The sequence below is a fragment of the Durio zibethinus genome, chromosome 12 (assembly GCF_047325235.1).
Source record: "Durio zibethinus cultivar Kanyao isolate XHJ-2024 chromosome 12, ASM4732523v1, whole genome shotgun sequence".
NCBI classification, from domain to species: Eukaryota; Viridiplantae; Streptophyta; class Magnoliopsida; order Malvales; family Malvaceae; genus Durio; species Durio zibethinus.
This window is the reverse complement of record NC_143173.1, coordinates 16032557-16050303: the sequence shown is the minus strand read 5'-3', so window position 1 is coordinate 16050303 and position 17747 is coordinate 16032557. Positions and strand designations below refer to the sequence as shown.

General features: G+C 33.7%; 1 pseudogene across 1 annotated transcript; it reads left to right on the top strand.

Annotated features, from left to right (window-relative positions):
• Positions 1–2741: 2741 nt before the first annotated feature.
• On the top strand, positions 2742–15935 carry LOC111295965 (putative disease resistance RPP13-like protein 1 pseudogene; annotated as a pseudogene). The gene is made up of 12 exons (XR_016325970.1): positions 2742–6932; positions 7255–7560; positions 7895–8237; positions 8490–8945; positions 9427–9496; positions 10480–10753; positions 13994–14281; positions 14496–14597; positions 14706–14801; positions 14933–14994; positions 15083–15269; positions 15374–15935. The product of XR_016325970.1 is annotated as a putative disease resistance RPP13-like protein 1 pseudogene (transcript).
• Positions 15936–17747: the final 1812 nt, after the last annotated feature.

The following is a 17747-nucleotide window of genomic DNA, read 5'->3' as shown; positions in this document are numbered from 1 at the left end:
GGAAATCTACTTCAGGGTATTTGTTCACTTTTACAGGAGGAACTGTATCTTGGCAGTCTAAGTTGCAGAAGTGTGTTGCTTTGTCAACTACAGAGGCTGAGTATATTGCAGCAACTGAAGCATGTAAAGAAATGCTTTGGATGAAACGTTTTATTCTTGAATTGGGGTTGAATCAGAAAGAGTATATGGTATTTTGTGATAGCCAGAGTGCTTTAGATTTGAGTAAGAATACCATGTACCATGCTAGAATAAAACACATTGATGTTAGATATCATTGGTTACGTTCAGTGATTGAAGAACAGCAGATGCTATTGAAAAAAGTCCATACTGATAAAAATGTGGCAGATATGTTGACTAAGATACTTCTCAAGGAAAAACTTGAGCTTTGTAATAACTTGGCCGGAATGAGTTCCCTGGCCAAGATAAGTTCCAAATGAAACTGCTATGGTGATGAATCTCCTCCTAATGGGGCTGGAGGGGGAGATTGTTAGGAAAATAGGGTCCAGTCCCATGTCAGTGGTTTTGGACCAAGTAAAGGCCATGGGCCTTGATCTTTTATTTTACACAGAGCCCTAGCTACTTAATAAAAAAGAGGTGGGGTTGTTTTATGTGTGTGTCGAAAACCAAGCAGAGAAAGAAGAAAAGCTAGGAAAAGCAGAGAGAGAAAAAAGAGAAGGGAGAGTTGGTTGAACGGAAGTCAATCCGTGGTCCGATTGAGTTGGAACATTGTCAGGAGGTTTATGATTCAGAGTTTTACATTCTGAACGGTGAAGATCGGGTTTGAAGCTCTCTAGGAACAAATCCAGGGTGTATTTGTTGAGTCACTTATTTGGTGAGATTTCTCCAATTGTTTCTCTAGTTGTTGATTAGTTCTAGTTTTAGCTAGAGAAGAACTTTGTATAACTATTATTTGATAGTGAAGATTTTTCTGGTGGCCCGTGATTTTTTCCCTCTACACTGGAGGGTTTTCCACGTAAATCTTGGTGTGCTTTATTTTTTCTGCGCATTTGATTATTGATTGCTGTCTATTGCTTCTGTATTATTGTGATTATTGCTTCAGGCGCAACTTATTTTTATCCTTTTTTTTTTTACGTGAATTCATAGTGCTCGAGTCACTATTTTTCATTGTTATCCAACTCAAGAAAAGCCGAAGCCTCTAATCTTTTATATTTCCAATTCAAATGTTCAAGGCTAAAAGAAAGATTGGATAATATAAAATATGATATAAAAAATTAAAATATATAATTTAAAATTTTAATAATAATTATATATAACTTTAGTAAAATAAAAAAATTAATTTTTATTAAAAGTGAACAAGAAATAAAATTGTGAAAGACAAACATTGATTTGCAGGGTAGATGTAAGTTATAGGCTAAGATATTTATGTATACTTCAAAATTGAAAAATAAAAAAATTTTAAAGGTTTATTCTTTTAAGCACCATTAAGAATTTTTTGAACATTTAAAATTTATGATTTTTTATTAAATAATTTTTTAATTACATACATCATTAACAGTTTACAAGCAGAACTTTGAGAAGAGAAGGTCACTCAACAGTTGTTCATTGAGCTGGATACACTGGAGGCAATTCATTTTTTTTAACAGAGTGGCAATTCAATGTTTAATGTAAAATTAAACAAATTAATTATTATAATCAATTATTTATAATAAAATTGTCCTATTTAATTTTTATGTTATATTCAATTTTTTTATTATTATATTTACATCCAAATATATATTATTAAGTTTAATCTGGTTATTATAATATCAAATCTCATAATTATAACAAAATTAGTTAACTTTATCATTGTTTTTAATTTTACCTAAATAACATATCCAAATGGATTAAGCTAGGAAAAAATATTCAAAGTTACTTTTGTTCTTATCTAATTTTTTTAAAAATATTCTTTTATCTGAATTCAAAGTTACTAACCGAAGGCTGGTGACTGCTTAAGTCATCTTTTATCCTTCCACTTCAAATGTCCAAAGACCCAAGAGGTTAGGGAGGACAAGACATGTATTTTCAGCACAATTAATGTGAAATCAGAAATATATGATTAAACATGACAAAGAAAACAAGTACTTGACAGTTTTTACGGAAAATGAGAGATCATGTGTAGCCATAAATTTGTGCTATCTGTTACCATTTGTGCTTTTTTATCTAAGAAATGCAGAATGTTCTTTCTTAATTAGATCAAATATATGCTTCAACCAAGTATCCAGTGACAACCGGCAATTATAAGTCTTTGAGGAGAGTTGATACCATCAAACTATCTCAAGTCTCACATCAACGCCATTTTAAGTAGAACATCACTGGTGATATCAACCTTAGGACTTTGATTTTGAAAAACTACTTTTTGATACATTTTAGGAGAAAATTAAATTTTTTTATATGCACAATGCATCATACTTTCTTTTTGGTAGACTTCAGATGAAAATTCCATGTCCATATCTAGCATTTGTTCACTTTTTTCCCCTGCAATTTCCCATGAAATTTCTATAAATGAAAATGTGATCCATTAACATGCTCTTGTACTTTATTTTCTGTTGTGAATTCAATCTTTTCTTTATTGCAAGTTGTAATTTCCTTTTCCCATTACCCTATGAATAATCAACACACCATGCAGACAATAACTTTGGCACCGAAAGTATATAAAACACTACGGCCTACAGCCTTCTTTTTTCTACGCGTCTCTTTTGCTTTGATGATGGAATAAATTCTTTCATCTTTCAATGAAAGTGAAGTGGGGTATCATTGCAGCGTTCTAGAAAAGTTCATAAGCACAGAATTAAGCCTTGCCTTCAGCACAACGCTTTCTTCGTCTTCTCTTCTTCATCTAATTTCACTGTTTTCTGTTTGCTGTTTGCAATCACTTCCTTTTTTTATCTTCTTCAAATCCTTCCCTTGCAAAAAAAAAAAAAAATGGCGGATGCGTTAGTGGGTGGAGCTTTTATCTCTGCTAGCCTTCAAGTTCTGTTCAACAGGATGGCTTCTCAAGAGGTCCTAGACTTCATTCGAGGAAAGAAACTGAAAAAGAGACTGGTGAAGAAACTAAAGCCAATGCTGATGTCTGTTAAAGCAGTGCTGGATGATGCTGAATACAAGCAGATTACCAACCAAAACGTGAAAGATTGGGTTACTGAGCTCAAAGATGCTGTTTATGATGCGGAGGACCCCCTAGAAGAGATTGCTGCTGAAGCTCTTCGAAGCAGGTTGGGTCAAACCACTTCAAAGAAGTTAAGTTGCCTTATCTCTTCTCTCAATCCTTTCAACAGTGGCATGGATTTAAAGCTGAAGGATATCCTTGGGAGGCTAGAATCTCTAGTCAATCAAAAAGATATCCTCGGTTTGGAAGAACATTGTAAAGGAAAAAAGGCATTTCAAAATTCACCTGCAACTTCTTTGGTGGATGAGTCTGGTGTTTATGGCAGAGATGATGAAAAAGAAGCAATAATGAAGTTGTTGCACCCAGAAAATCCAACTAAAAATCAGATAGATGTGATTCCAATAGTGGGTATGGGCGGGGTTGGTAAAACCACCCTTGCACAATTGATCTACAATGACAAGAGAGTGGAGGAATGGTTTGACCTCAAAGCTTGGGTGTGTTTTTCAGACGAATTTGATGCTGTCAGGGTAACCAAAACCATTCTTGAAGAAATCACTTCTAGCTGTGACGGTAGTCAGAACTTAAATCAGCTTCAACTTAAACTTAAGGAGAAGCCGTTGGGAAAGAAGTTTCTATTTGTATTGGACGATGTCTGGAACGAGAAATATGTTGACTAGGAAGAGCTGAGAAGACCTTTCACTTCTGGGGCACAAAACAGCAAAATTATCGTAACAACACGTAGTGAAAGTGTTGCATCCATTGTGAGGACTGTTCCAACTTATCATCTTGATATCTTATCTGATGATGATCGTTGGAAGTTATTTGCAAAACATGCATTTGTTGACGGAAGCCCAAGCATGCATCCAGATCTGAAGGTAATCGGTGAAGCCATTGCCCAAAGGTGCAAAGGCCTCCCTCTAGTAGCAAAAGCACTTGGAGGTCTTCTGCGTTGTAAAGATGCTGACGAATGGAATGAAATATTACACAGTGATTTGTGGGAAAAACTAGAAGAGGAAGGTACTACTATTCCTCCATCTTTAAGATTAAGTTCTTATTTTCTTCCTTCACATTTGAAGCGCTGCTTTGCATATTGTTCCATTTTTCCCAAAGATTATGAATTCAAAAAGGAAGAACTCATTCTACTATGGATGACTGAAGGTCTTTTACAAATTTCCAAAAAAGATGGCAACGCGGAAGGTGACAAGTGCTTCAAAGATTTAGCATTCAGGTCATTTTTCCAACAATCAACTAGGGACAAATCTTACTTTGTCATGCATGACCTAATTAGTGACTTAGCTAAATCTATATCTGGAGAATTTTTTTGCAAAGTGGAAGGTAATGGTGGTGGTTCATATGAAATAACTGAAAAGACTCGTCATTTGTCCAATATCCAAGAACAATATGATGTTAGCAAGAAATTTAAGACATTATCCAAAGCAAAAAGTTTGCGAACATTCCAGACTTTTCAGTCATCTCCACTCTGTTGTTATATTACCAGCCAAATGCTTGATTTGACAACAAAATGTAGATGCTTACGAGTTCTTACTTTGGCTAAATATCGTAACATCAATGAGTTGCCTGAAGAAATTGGGAATTTAAAATATTTGAGATATTTGAATCTTTCTGAAACTTTAATTAAATGTTTGCCGAACTCTTTGAGTACATTGTATTATTTGCAAGCATTAATATTGTTTGAATGCTTCTGCCTTGTTGAGTTGACGAAAGATATGTGTAGATTAATAAACTTGCAACATCTCGATCTTCGGGAAACAAAGTTAGCCAGGATGCCTAAAGGAATGGATATAGTTGAAAGATCTTCGAACATTAACGGATTTTGTTTTGGGCGAGCAAAATGGTTCAAGCATTAATGAGTTAGGAAAGCTCAAGCGTCTACGTGGAAGACTTGCCATTTCAGGTTTAGGAAATGTTGCCTGTGCAAGGGATGCCAAAGATGCCAATTTGAAGGAAAAGATGAACCTTAAGGAGTTGGAGTTGCTGTGGCGTTCTGACTTTGATATTGATGATAGAAGGCATGACAGAGAAGTACTTGAGCAATTGGAGCCCTATACAAACTTGGAGCGACTTGTCATTAGTTGTTATGGTGGTACAAGTTTTCTGGAATGGATCGGACATTCTTTCTTCTCCAAAGTAGTATCTGTGGTGTCCAGCGGTTGTAAATATTGCTTGTTCTTGCCACCGCTTGGACAATTATCATCTTTGGAATCTCTTTCTATTTCAGGGTTTACCGGAGTAGCAACAGTCGGTGATGATAATGATGGTTTCTATGGGCATTGTGATGCATGGAGTAAACCATTTGGATCTCTTAAAACTCTAAGGTTTAGGGATATGCCAGAGTGGGAAGAATGGAAGCTTTGTACGAGAGATGATGCTTTCTCTAGTTTGCAAGAGCTAAGCATAATAGATTATCCCAAGCTAACAAATTCTCTGCCCAAGCACCTCCCATCTTTAACGAAACTTCGGATTGACCGTTGTGGAAATCTTGGTGGCTTGCTTCCTAGGGCACCAAGCATTTGCGAACTTGAGTTAAAGGAATGTGATGCATTGCAATTGGTGCCATTGCCTTGTGGGCTTCGAGAGTTGGGATATTTGCAATCGGATTATCAATGATTCCATATTGGAACGGATGATGCAATACTGCACTCGTCTTGAAAAGTTAACTATGTTTAATTGTTCTAATCTCAGATCACTTCCTGAAGGTAGTCTTCCTATCACGCTAAAGCAATTGAGAATCGAGGGTGGTGTCTTGGATTGTTTCAAAATGCCCTTGTATACATCCCTTGAATCCTTGGAGATAATAGGCGGAAGGAGTCATCCCCTAGAATCATTTCCTATGCTAAATCATCATTCTTTCTCATGCGACAACTTGAGAAAGAATCTCACATCAGGGGGGTCTCACCACCTGCATCTCGCATGTCTTAAATCTTTGGTAATCCGCTCCTCTAATTTTCTAACTTTTCAAATTGAAGAGGGAATATCTGCCACCAATTTAGTGTCACTTAAGCTTTTCTCTTGCGTAAATTTAAAGTCATTGCCAGAGCATATGCACTCCCTCTTCCCATCCCTTGAGGAATTGATAATATCAAAACGTCGAGTAATAGAGTCATTTCCAAAAGAGGGTTTGCCCTCCAAATTAAAAACTATTTCTATCTTAGAAAGTGAAAAGTTGATTGTAGGCATGACGAGGAGGGAATGGAGTTTGCGAACACTCCCTACACTTACACGCTATGAAATCGTGAGTGGAAAATTAGAGATAGAGTGTTTTCCAGATGAACATATGCTGACCTCTTCTCTTACTCATCTTGAGCTATGGGGTCTTCCAAATCTTAAGCTTTTGAACAACAAGGGCTTTCAACACCTCACCTCTCTTCGCCAATTGTGTATCAGCGGTTCCAGTTTGGCAATTGAGTTCCATTCACTCACAGGTGCAAAAGAGTATTTTCCAGATAAACATCTGCTGTCCTCTTCTCTTATCAATCTTCGCATTTATTGTTTTCCAAATCTTAAGCTTTTGGACGATAAGGGCTTTCAACACCTCACCTCTCTCCACAAATTTTCTATCGGCGAATGTCCAACTCTACAATCCATGCCGGCAAAGAGGCTCCCTGACTCTCTTTCTTATATTTACATTTCTGGTTGTCCTTTGCTGAGTGAACATTGCGAGAAGGAGAAAGGTAAAGATTGGCCTATCATTTCCCACATCCCTGTCATTTGGATTGACGGTAAACTCATTGTATAGCAATACTCAGAAGCCAAATGTGTCAACGTGTCCCTTTGCCATTATTAACTCAATCTAACTCAGGGTCAGGTACTCCTTCCATTTTCAGTTAATTTCACTACTTATTTTACTTATGTACTGATTTTTCTTCAAAAAATTCTTAATTGATTGAAGTTTTTGGACTGTTTTCTCATTTTTTGTTGAATTCTAATGCCAAATTCTTCATTACTTTTATGTTTCAACGGTTGACTATTGCTTAATTTGCTTCAAAATATTTTATAGCCTTCCTGGATTCTTTTTTCTTTTTAAGAATCAGTTACAAATTCCAGTTTATGATTCCCATTCAAGTAAAGTTCCCTGTTGTATGATTTGATTTAGTGTGGAGATTAATGGCCTCATTTTTCTATCCCAGAATATCTGCATCAAAGTTTTCAATACTTGGATGGATTGGCATCAAGCTCTGCATACTTAATTTTAAATTTTGGTTTCTTAGAGCTTCAATGTTGATCTGCTCAGATCTGACCTCAATAAAGAATAAGGATTTCAACTCCTTCCTTCTCTTGTTACGAAATCAGTGGCAACCATATTCTTTAGTTCAGACCAGAATCACTGTCTTGCTTATCATGATGATTCATTAAGTCCAAGGACTGTTCCTTTTGAAAGAGCTCTTAGTTTGAAGGTTTTCCGTAGCAGTAACTGTGGATCCTAACTTCTATAGGTATGTTCTTTGAGCAACTAAGCCATCTAGGTTCCATCAAATTTTACATTTCATTTGGAAATCTCCATTTGCGAAGATGGATTTGAATTTCAAATGCTGTAGAAATTATGGTAATGCTCATAAATACATGACTTGAATAATTCCATTTAAATATATAGATTCGGTAAATTTCTCTTGAATAGTGAATTCTGGATACATCTTTTTATACTCTCTGTAATGTAATGACAGCAATCATCCTTAAAAAATGAAGAACAAATCAAATATATAATTCACTATCTCAAATACTTATTTCCGAGTGAAAATATTAAGGTTCTAACAAATCTTGAAATGGCAGGAATGGCTTTTTTCCTAAGATGATAAAGAATGTGGGACACTCTCTCATGTTGAAGAATGTTACTGTCATAAGCTAATCGACACCCTTCACCTTTCAATGAACTTGAGCATAATGAAAGGGGACAACTTGTGGGATAACTTCGAATTGCAGCAATTCATGAATTGGAGTTGATTGAATTTGATTTGTTTGCTTTTGAGGGACTACTTTGTGGTCTGCACAAGGTGAAAATTAGAGATTGCAATACTCCCAGCTCAAGGAACTAGCATAGTGCCATTCCAATGAAGAGGTGGAGAGCTCCATAATTCACTCTAAGTTAGCTGTCAATTGCTTAGCCATCTCTGAGGTGGAGTATTTCTCTATTTTTATGTAGCAATTTTATAATTTATTTAATTGATATTCTTCAATCTTCATAAAAAGGGAAAAAACTACTAGTTGAGTATTTTTTGGGTTAGAAAAAATCAAATATTACAAATGATTTTGTGGCGTATTGTATTCTCTTCAAGCACAATTAATGTAAATATTGATGATTTCACTTTTAGATGGAATTAAATCTACAACTGGTACTTAATTTTTGGCAAATTGCTTTACTTTTCAGGCTACGATCACCCTAGCTACTTCTGAGCAGTTTTACAAATTCTAGCTGATGATTACCGTCGAAATGAAGTTTTTCTTCTGCAAGTTGCCTTAGGCTGGAGGTGCAATAGCTCATTTTTCTATCCTGGAATTACCTGCATGACAGTTTTTGATGGTTCCGCACCTTTGTGTCAAGCTCTTAATAGTTCATTTCAAATTTGGATTTCCTGGAGCAGCAATGCCTATGTGCATAGATTCTAAATCAATAAAGAAAAATGACCTTTACTCCTTCATTCTCTTGTATGGTATGAAATCAGTGACTACCATATTCTCTAGTTCATACCAGAAGCACTGTCTTCCTTTCCATGATTCATTCAGTTCGAGGACTACTCAAACAACTTGAACAGCTGCTCCTCTTAAAAGATCTCACCACTTGAGGGTTTTCCTGAGTAGCAAGTAAGGATCCTAGCTTTCATGGGTACGTTCTTTTAGCAACTAAGCCATCTAATTTCATGAAATTTTATATTGCATTTGTAAATTTACAGTTTAGAAGATGAATTTGGATTTCAAATGTAGTAGAAATTATACTGTAATACTCATGAATATATCAGTTGTATAATTACATTCGAGTATATGGATTTATAGAATGACTCAAAGTAATGAATTTAAAATACCTAGATAACAAAGTGAATTCCAAATGCATCCTTTTATACTCCCTCGAATGTAATCGTCAAAAAATTGACAACCAAATCAAATTCAAATTCACCCTCTCAAATACTTGTTTCGAAATGACAAAGCTGTATGTCTATGCTTTTTGTTGGTTCACTGTACAAACATATGCTTTGTTTTGTATCATTAGGCTCACAACTTGTCCCCGATAGTGTCTCATCACTTGCTATTTATTTTCTCTCTTTAAATTCTTAATAGCTAATAAAAATGTATTTCACCTCTCTTAACAGATATTCAATCCAGTATGTTCTTCTCTTGGTCTTCCACTAAATGACCTACAGGACAACAGATGAAATGCAGGTATCTTGTGCCACATATTTCTATTATCAAATTTGTGAAGGTCCTTTTAAAAGACTTTTATGTTAGTTTGAAATTGAAAAGCTATGGCAACTAGGTTAAGCCATTAGTACACAGTACATGATTGCACTGCTGTTCTGTTTCTCTCTTCTTTGTTCTTTGCACTTTCGTAACTTTCATAGCTGCCTGGATTTTTGTTCGTTTTTTCAAAGATTGTTTTAGTTAATCTTCAAGAGTTAAGATAAGAAACAGCTACTAAAAAATTTTAAATATTTACTTTACTCTTTCTGGGATAGAAAGTTGTGTTAATATCATTACTTTGATTTGCTGTTCTTGATGAGGAATGGCTTGTGTATTTGGTATAAGGGATGAGTATAAAAATAAAGTACAGGTAGATTTAAGCATATCTTTAGAAAGGAAAAAAATATACTTAAAACTATGATTAATGCATTTGTGATAACGATCACAGATTAATGTTGTGTAAAATTTTGTAGAGGATAAGCTTCTCTAGTCCTTCGGCCCACAAGTCCATCTACAATTATTTAATTATGCTACACTGTTAATATTGGAAGTATGAATCTTCTATGGGCCCTAGTAGAGATAGACTATTTAAGTTTGTTGATGCTTTGATTTTTAAAAAATAATATACAACAAAAATTAGTTTTCACATTTAATTTTGGTTATTCTATTGTTTTTAATTCTGCTTCTGGAACCTTGAAGATATATTTTCTTCAAGCATGCAAATAGTAGCACATTTTGGTATTCAAAATTATGCCAAATTTATGTAAGTTGAAAAGTCCTGAAGTCAAAGTAAGCTAATATTATTTCTGTAGAAGGGGATGTGACATTAGCAACGGTTATAGAACCTTTGATTTGTGCAGTATTAGATAGTTGAATCAAGCGAAAAAGGTGTTATTTAGTCACTTCGTTGAGGCATTGCTTCTATTTCGAGCTTCAAATGTTTATGGCTTTTGTTAATTTTTCAGGCAATCTGTTGATCAGTACAGTAGTGTACCGTGTTCAAATATCAGGTTTTTGGGCGCTTCTGCACCTTCAAGTTTAGGCAGTTCGTTTCATTCCTAATTGTCTCAAAGGCACCTCTACTACCAACAGTAGATAATCAAATACAGCCACAAAGTCACAGTTCATGCTCTCTGCTACCTCCGATCCATCAAGTAAACAATCTGTAAGAGTTGATAAGAAAACATCTAAGGTCTCCCGTGAATATCCAGAGTTCGTATGGGCAAGCTTTGCTAAATGGTTAGTTTACATAACTTTTGGCCATTCTCTTAGAATGGTGAAAATTTTAAGTTGTTAACTTCTCTTGAACGTTGCATTTTGATAATTACTTTGTAGACACAGATTTTGTCTGGATCTACTATTTTCAATTCTTGTTTATTAATAATAATAATATTAGTTTAATTATAATTAAAAAAAATTAATTAAAAAAAATTAATTAAATTAAAAATAAATATAAAAAAAGAAAGAAAGACAAACAAAAAAGTCTAAACAGAAGAAGAAACAAAAAGAAAAGGGTTGGTGCTAGCGGGTGCCGTACACGGCACCGCTGGTCACCCACGCCCTATCAAGTCGGCCTAGCCATCATGCCACTACCCTAGCCATCATACCACCCCCTCGTCCAGTCCCTTCACTAAGACCTTGTGGCTCCATCAGCACACGTTATCACCATTTCCAACCTTATAAAACACTCGATCTTCCTCCTTTCAAGTCTTTCTGGAACTCTTAGACACAGAAGCACCAAAACTCAAACACCCAGAAACCCAAAAAGCTTTCCCACACTCCCACCAAACTCACCCCTAACAGGAAAACCTCAAACTCGTACCCAAACACCCAAACAGAAATCAACACAAAAAAAATACAAAAACAGAAACCACAGTCCTTGTCGAATCGACGAGGAACCTAGCGCCAAAGAGATACTTGCAACAAAAAAAAAGATCATTAGTTTGAGTCTTTAAGAAAAAAAAAGGGGTCAAAAACTTCAAAACTCGATCTACGAGAATCGATGTTGTTTCCGGTGAAAAGGGTACCAAATCTGAGCTTAGGAGGTTGAATGGAACCTCCTGGTTAATTTTGAAAATTTTCGATCATTGGCGACACCGTTGACGATGACCCAGACGGTGGCCAACGTGACGGTTTGGTGACCGGATGGCGAGAGCCCTGGTACTCTCCCCCAGAGCTCTTTCTCCCTTTTTTTTTTGAAACAGAGAAGAATAAACAAAAAAAAAACTTTAGTTATATAAAGGGAAAGCAAAGCTCAAAATGACGTCGTTTTGGGTAAGAGAGGATCCATGCGTGGACCTGGACTCGACCCGAGGTCCATGCAACCGACCTACCAACCCGGTTCCTCAACAACTCTGGACCAGTTTGACCAAACTGGACCGAACCGCTCCTTAGATCGATCCAAACCGTTTCGCAACCAACTCAACTGAACCGCGTGTCAAACCGACCCCTTTTCGGTTCAACCAAACTGTTGTTCACCAGACCGTTGACAGGTCCGGTTCAGGTAAAATTTTTTTTTAATTTTCTAATTTTTTATATATTATTATTTTTGTTATTTCAAGTTTTTATATTTATGCATGATAAGTTTTTAAATTTATTAGGATAAATTTTTAATTGTTTTAATAATAATAAAAATGAAAACAAGTAAGATAATAAATAAATATATATTAAAAATGCTCAAAATAACAATAATAATAATAATAAAATAATTTTTATCATTTTTTCTGCCTAGATGTTGGAGGGAATAAAACATATTCTTAAAGATAATTTCGCCTAGATGTTGAAAAATTATTATTAATAAATTTTTTTAAAAATATATATATATATATAAGAAATTTTTCGTTAATTTTAAAAAATGTCTAAAATCGAACTTGTTCCGAAAATTCGCCTAGATGTTGGAGATTTTTAGAGATGTTCGCGTTTTCTTAAAAACAAAACCTTAAACACTAATTCTAAAATCCAAAACCCCTAAAATCTAAAATCCTTTAAATCCAAACCTCTAAAATCCGAAACCCCTAAAATCCAAACCCTTAAATCTAAACCCCTAAAATTCAAAACCCTAAAATCCCAACCTTTAAATCCAGACCCAAAAATTCAAAACCACTAAAATCCAAAACCCTAAAATCCGAATCTTCAAAATCTTGAAACCCTAACCTTTAAAACCTCTACTCAAGCCCTTACTCAAAACATTCTAAAAATCTTAAGGACACGTGCGAAAATCTTATTTGAAGTAATATGTTCCCGAATGTCGCCTAGATGATGGGGTATTTAGGAAACTTTACTTCGTTAAGTTTTTTACACGGATTCTTAATTCGCATTGATAATAAGATTAATAAATAAAAAGTATAATAGTAAATTGGGATCTTAACTATAAACAGTCACACCTAAGTTCTGCCTAGATGTTGAAGAGTCGGGGTGATCTCATTATACTTAAAAATCTAACTTTTAAATTGCATTTCATTTTACATGACATTCATTAGCATACATATGTTAGCGTGTTATCATTGATAATTGTCTGCATTATTCTCTTTTTAATTTTTATTTACTATTTGATAATAAAATATTTTATAATAAAAAAAATAATACTTTTAAAAAAATTGTGATATTATAAAATAAAATAAAAATAACATTTCAAAGAAAATAATTATTGGTACTTTGCCTAAATTTTGGAGAGTCACTAACATTTATTTTCTATAAAGATTGTTATTTCATTTTAGGGATTATCGTGTTAAATCTTAAGTGAAAAAAGTTATTTTAAATTTTGCCTAGATGTTGGAGAAATTCAAAATAATTCTTTAACTTTAAGATTTTCTCAATATTCCTTAATAAAGAGCTTTAGCAAAATTTTATTTTTCCAAATGAAGGGAATTACTATTAAATTTCAAGTCAAAACAATTTTTATCCAACAACGAAAATAGCGCATAATTAAATGGTACAAATTTATGGGCATTGTGGGGGTGCCAATCCTTTCCCACACGTAACCGACTCCCGAACCTAACTTGATTTTTCGTAGACCGAAATGTATCTTTGTGATAAATTTTAAACTCGTTTTTATAGTTTTGTTAAAAAAATAAACTTTTGGGTGGCCAATCACACCCTAAAAAAGATTGATGGCGACTCCCCTTTTATTTCTCTCGATTTTAAAACACTTTACGTCTGACGGTCCCAAAACCGTTACGACATACTTCATACTAGAAAAAAGGGGATGTTAACATTGCTTTTTCCCGGCAGATAAGTAAAATTGTTTTTTGCATGTGGATTATAGAGTAGAGTGGAAATAATTTCACCCAGTTCTTCACATGCTGTGTTTGAAAATCGACAACCTTATGATGAAATAAAATAGACTTGGGCAGGTCATTGTTCCTTTTTTTAATAAGATTTCATTGAGGTTATATCATTTGGTGATTTCCATTATTTCCCTATTAATGGTGACTCCGAATTGCTTAGTTCTTTTTAATACTGTTTCTATTATCCTTTCAGAGTTTTTCAAGTTATTGAGATGAATTTTCGGAGGTTGAACTTAGTAGATCTCTGCAATTTATCAAACTTGACATAGCCAGGGTAATTTTATCCTTTCTGTGGGTTTACTCTATATAGATGTGATCTGTTGTTGTACCAGAAAGGCTTACAACTCTCCTGTCTTATTACTTGCTGTTTACGTTTTTCTCTTTAAGTTCTTAATGGCCAAGTGAAATGTATTTCACCACATTCTTAACAGATACTCTATCTAGCTCTTCTAGTAAAGGAGTTACAACAAAGCAAATGCAGGTAACTTGTGCCAATAACTAACTATTATTATCAAAATTTTGGTGGTCTTTTTTTTGGAAAATTTATACTAGTATGAAGTTAAACCTATACTAAATAAGTAAAGTCATTAGTGCAGTATTTTTAGAACATATTTTGTAACTTGAACGAATAATTTTCTGATCGCTTTATTGAAGTCATGCACAACTGAGGTTAACATTGTTGCTTCTTTGGTTAGTGTTAAAAGTAGCTTCCGTAACATATTTGGTGACTTCTGCTTTCCGATACCGATCTTCAAATTTTTATGCATTTTGTTCAAGGCGGCCTGTTGCTATTTGAGGTATGCCTCAACATTTGCTAGAAATTTGAGTTAATTGTCTCTAGGTAATTAGGGCCCCCTTTCTGATTTGCTTAGTTTTTCTTAGTAGTGTTTCTATTATTGTTTCAGAGTTTTTCGAGTTATTGAGATATATTAGGACAGTTTGGACATTGGAGATCTCAGTAACTCACAAAACTACAAAGGCAGGACGAGTTTATGCTTTCTGTGAGTCTACTCTGTAAACATTTGCCTTCTATATAAAGGCTTACAGCTCCTATTGTCTAATTACTTGTTGTTTAATGGTTCTTTTTAAATTCTTAATAGCCATTTAAAAGTATTTTACCACATTCTTACAGATACCTGATCCGGTATGTTCTCTGATACTTCTACTAAATAACCTGCAACTAATCAAATGCAGGTAACTCTTGCCAGTAAATAATTATTATTATCAAACCTTGATGGTCCTTTGTCTAGACATTTCATACTAATTTGAACATGTTATACAGCAAACTTTTGGCTCTACTGATGTCAGCCACAACTAAAGCTTACATTGGATGCTTCTATGGTTAGTGCTGAAAGATATGTTTCCATGACACAGAGGTGACTTCTACATTCTGGGATGGATAGTAGTAGACCTGCAACTAGTGATCTATGTTTGTGCGTTGCATTCCAGGCTGCCAGTTGCTATTTGAGGTATGCCTTGCTTTCTGTTATAAGAAATTAACGCAAATTTGAGTTGATTATTGCTGGTTAGTTAATCGATTTTTGAGCTAACATAGAAGCTTGCTTTTTTCAAGATTATGCACCAAGAAAATTTCAAGTGGTGTAATACCAGGTTCAGCAAGAGGTTGAATGCGTTTGCAGCAGGTTGGATATGCTTCATCTTAAGTTTTGGATTGTCAAAGGCAACCTAGAGGATGATCTTACATTGTTCGTACTCTTCAAATTGGTTATGATTGGGATATCGATTCCTTTCTTTTGGAACTCCAGAGTTGAAGAACCACCACAATCCCAAGTCCACACCCGGCAGGCATTTTTCATGGGAATTCTGTAGATTCAACAGAAAGGGGGAGAGGAAGGTGAAGAAGACCTTCTCAAAAACATTGTGTATGCTGAATTGAAAATGAAATGTTTTATGTGATCGAAGTCTGATAACGGTTATAATTTCCGGATTCTTGTTTAGTTTTTGTTCATGTAGTAGTTCACTTCATAAATTTTCATTTTTTTCTCTTTTTAATTGTTAATTTCTTGTAAACTTTTGGGTGAATCGTTTCCCCGAAGGACTTGACATGGTTGGAGCTTTCAAGAGCCAATGAATTATCTGATATATTATCAATGTATAAATGTATTTTTCATCCAGATGTGCTTTCTGTTTTTGTTTTCAGAGTGATTAAAGCTAGTAATTGAGCAAAATTAAAGTAGTTGGTCGGATTTGAGTGACAAACGAGCTCCTAATCAAACTGAAATGGTAATTGTTGATCTTCAATTGTTGTGCTCTGTGTTTCAGGTTGCCACTTGCATCCTGTTACTTGTGAGATTCTATTGCAACCCAAATTATCATTTTTTTTTTCAAGATTTATGCGTCATTAATGTTTTAACCGTAAACGATTTTTTTTTTTTTTTGGTTACAAATTTCTGTCACAGATAATGGTTATGAATGACGTATTTGTGATAAAAATGATGATTAAATGACTTCAATTAATGCAATGCATAAGGAATGACAATATGCTTGATTATAATGTGATGGATTTATTATACAATGAATTAGAATTTTAAATTCTTTGAATATGCCTAAGTAATTGATACATTTTTCCTTTGAAAGAAAAAGCATGTAACTATTAAAAACTTATTGAATTTTTTTAATTTAAAATTTTCAATTTTAAATTAAAAAATTAAACTAGAATATATGAGATAGAAATAAGTTCCTCTCACGTTGTGTAATCTAAAATTATATTTATAAATGTCTATTTTAATAATTAGGATTATTATTTATATATAGATTATTGATTTTTTAAATTTCATTATCTAAAATTACTAAGAAAACTTCTCTATCAAACCCTATATATGTAATAGGGATCTTATTTTTTTTTTTAAATTTCATTGCACAATTTAAATTGTGAAGGAAGAGAATAGTGAAATGTATATTTCAGCAAAGAAATTAGAACAATGGTGATGTTGGGCTAGACAGAAACAAAAGAACAAATGTGTTTTTCCTCAAAATGTATTTGTGGTTACAGTGAAACTTTGCATGATAAGTCTCTGTTTATGTATTATTTTCTTTTTTTTTCTCTTTTTTTTCAGCTTGTTGATGTCCTTAATTATGCCTATGGAATAATTATTGGATCATTGGGACCATGATTATTAAATTCCAAAACAATGGATAATATTTATTTGGTGGACAAAGCAATGGTTTTTAGGGGATTTACTAGAAAGGTAGTTGTTGCAGTGATATCCTACTTGAAAGTGGCAAGATACCTAACCATTGAGGCCAAACTCCATGGTTGAGCATTTACAATAATTCTTATTTATATGTAATAATTAATAATTCACAATTTTATTAAAATTTTTAATAAGTTGGAGAGACACAATTAATTCGAGATCTCTAAAGGAATATACTATTAAAAAATTATGCATTATGTAAAAACAAATTCCAAATCCTAATATATGTGTATGATGTTTTTCAAAAAATTCATATTCTTACGACTAATAACTTTGGTGTTAAATTTTTAATTTTAATAATTAAAATTTAATTTTTAACAATTTTACTTATTAAAAAAATAATATTCTAACAAATATCTTATATTTTTACCAATTAATTAGTATACATATTTTTGCTTTATGACTATTCATATGTTGTGAATAAGTATTTAGTGTCATATCATATAGATCTAAAAATTTATAGTTATACTTAACAAATGGAGCCACCACCAATCTTTATTAACTATGTGTGATTGACCATCTTAGAAATCTATCATCTTAAGGAGTCTTTAAGCTCGGCTAAGGGCTCTAAAAGAATAAGTTTGGGTCTACAAACCAGAATTCTGTTCTGAAGTTCGATTACATGTTGGGAAGGTTGTAGCACCCCCATATGCCCATCCAAAAAATAGTACCATATTATTTTAAATTTATCTTAATGTCTTGGTTCTAATGGTTTTAATTTTTAAATTGAAT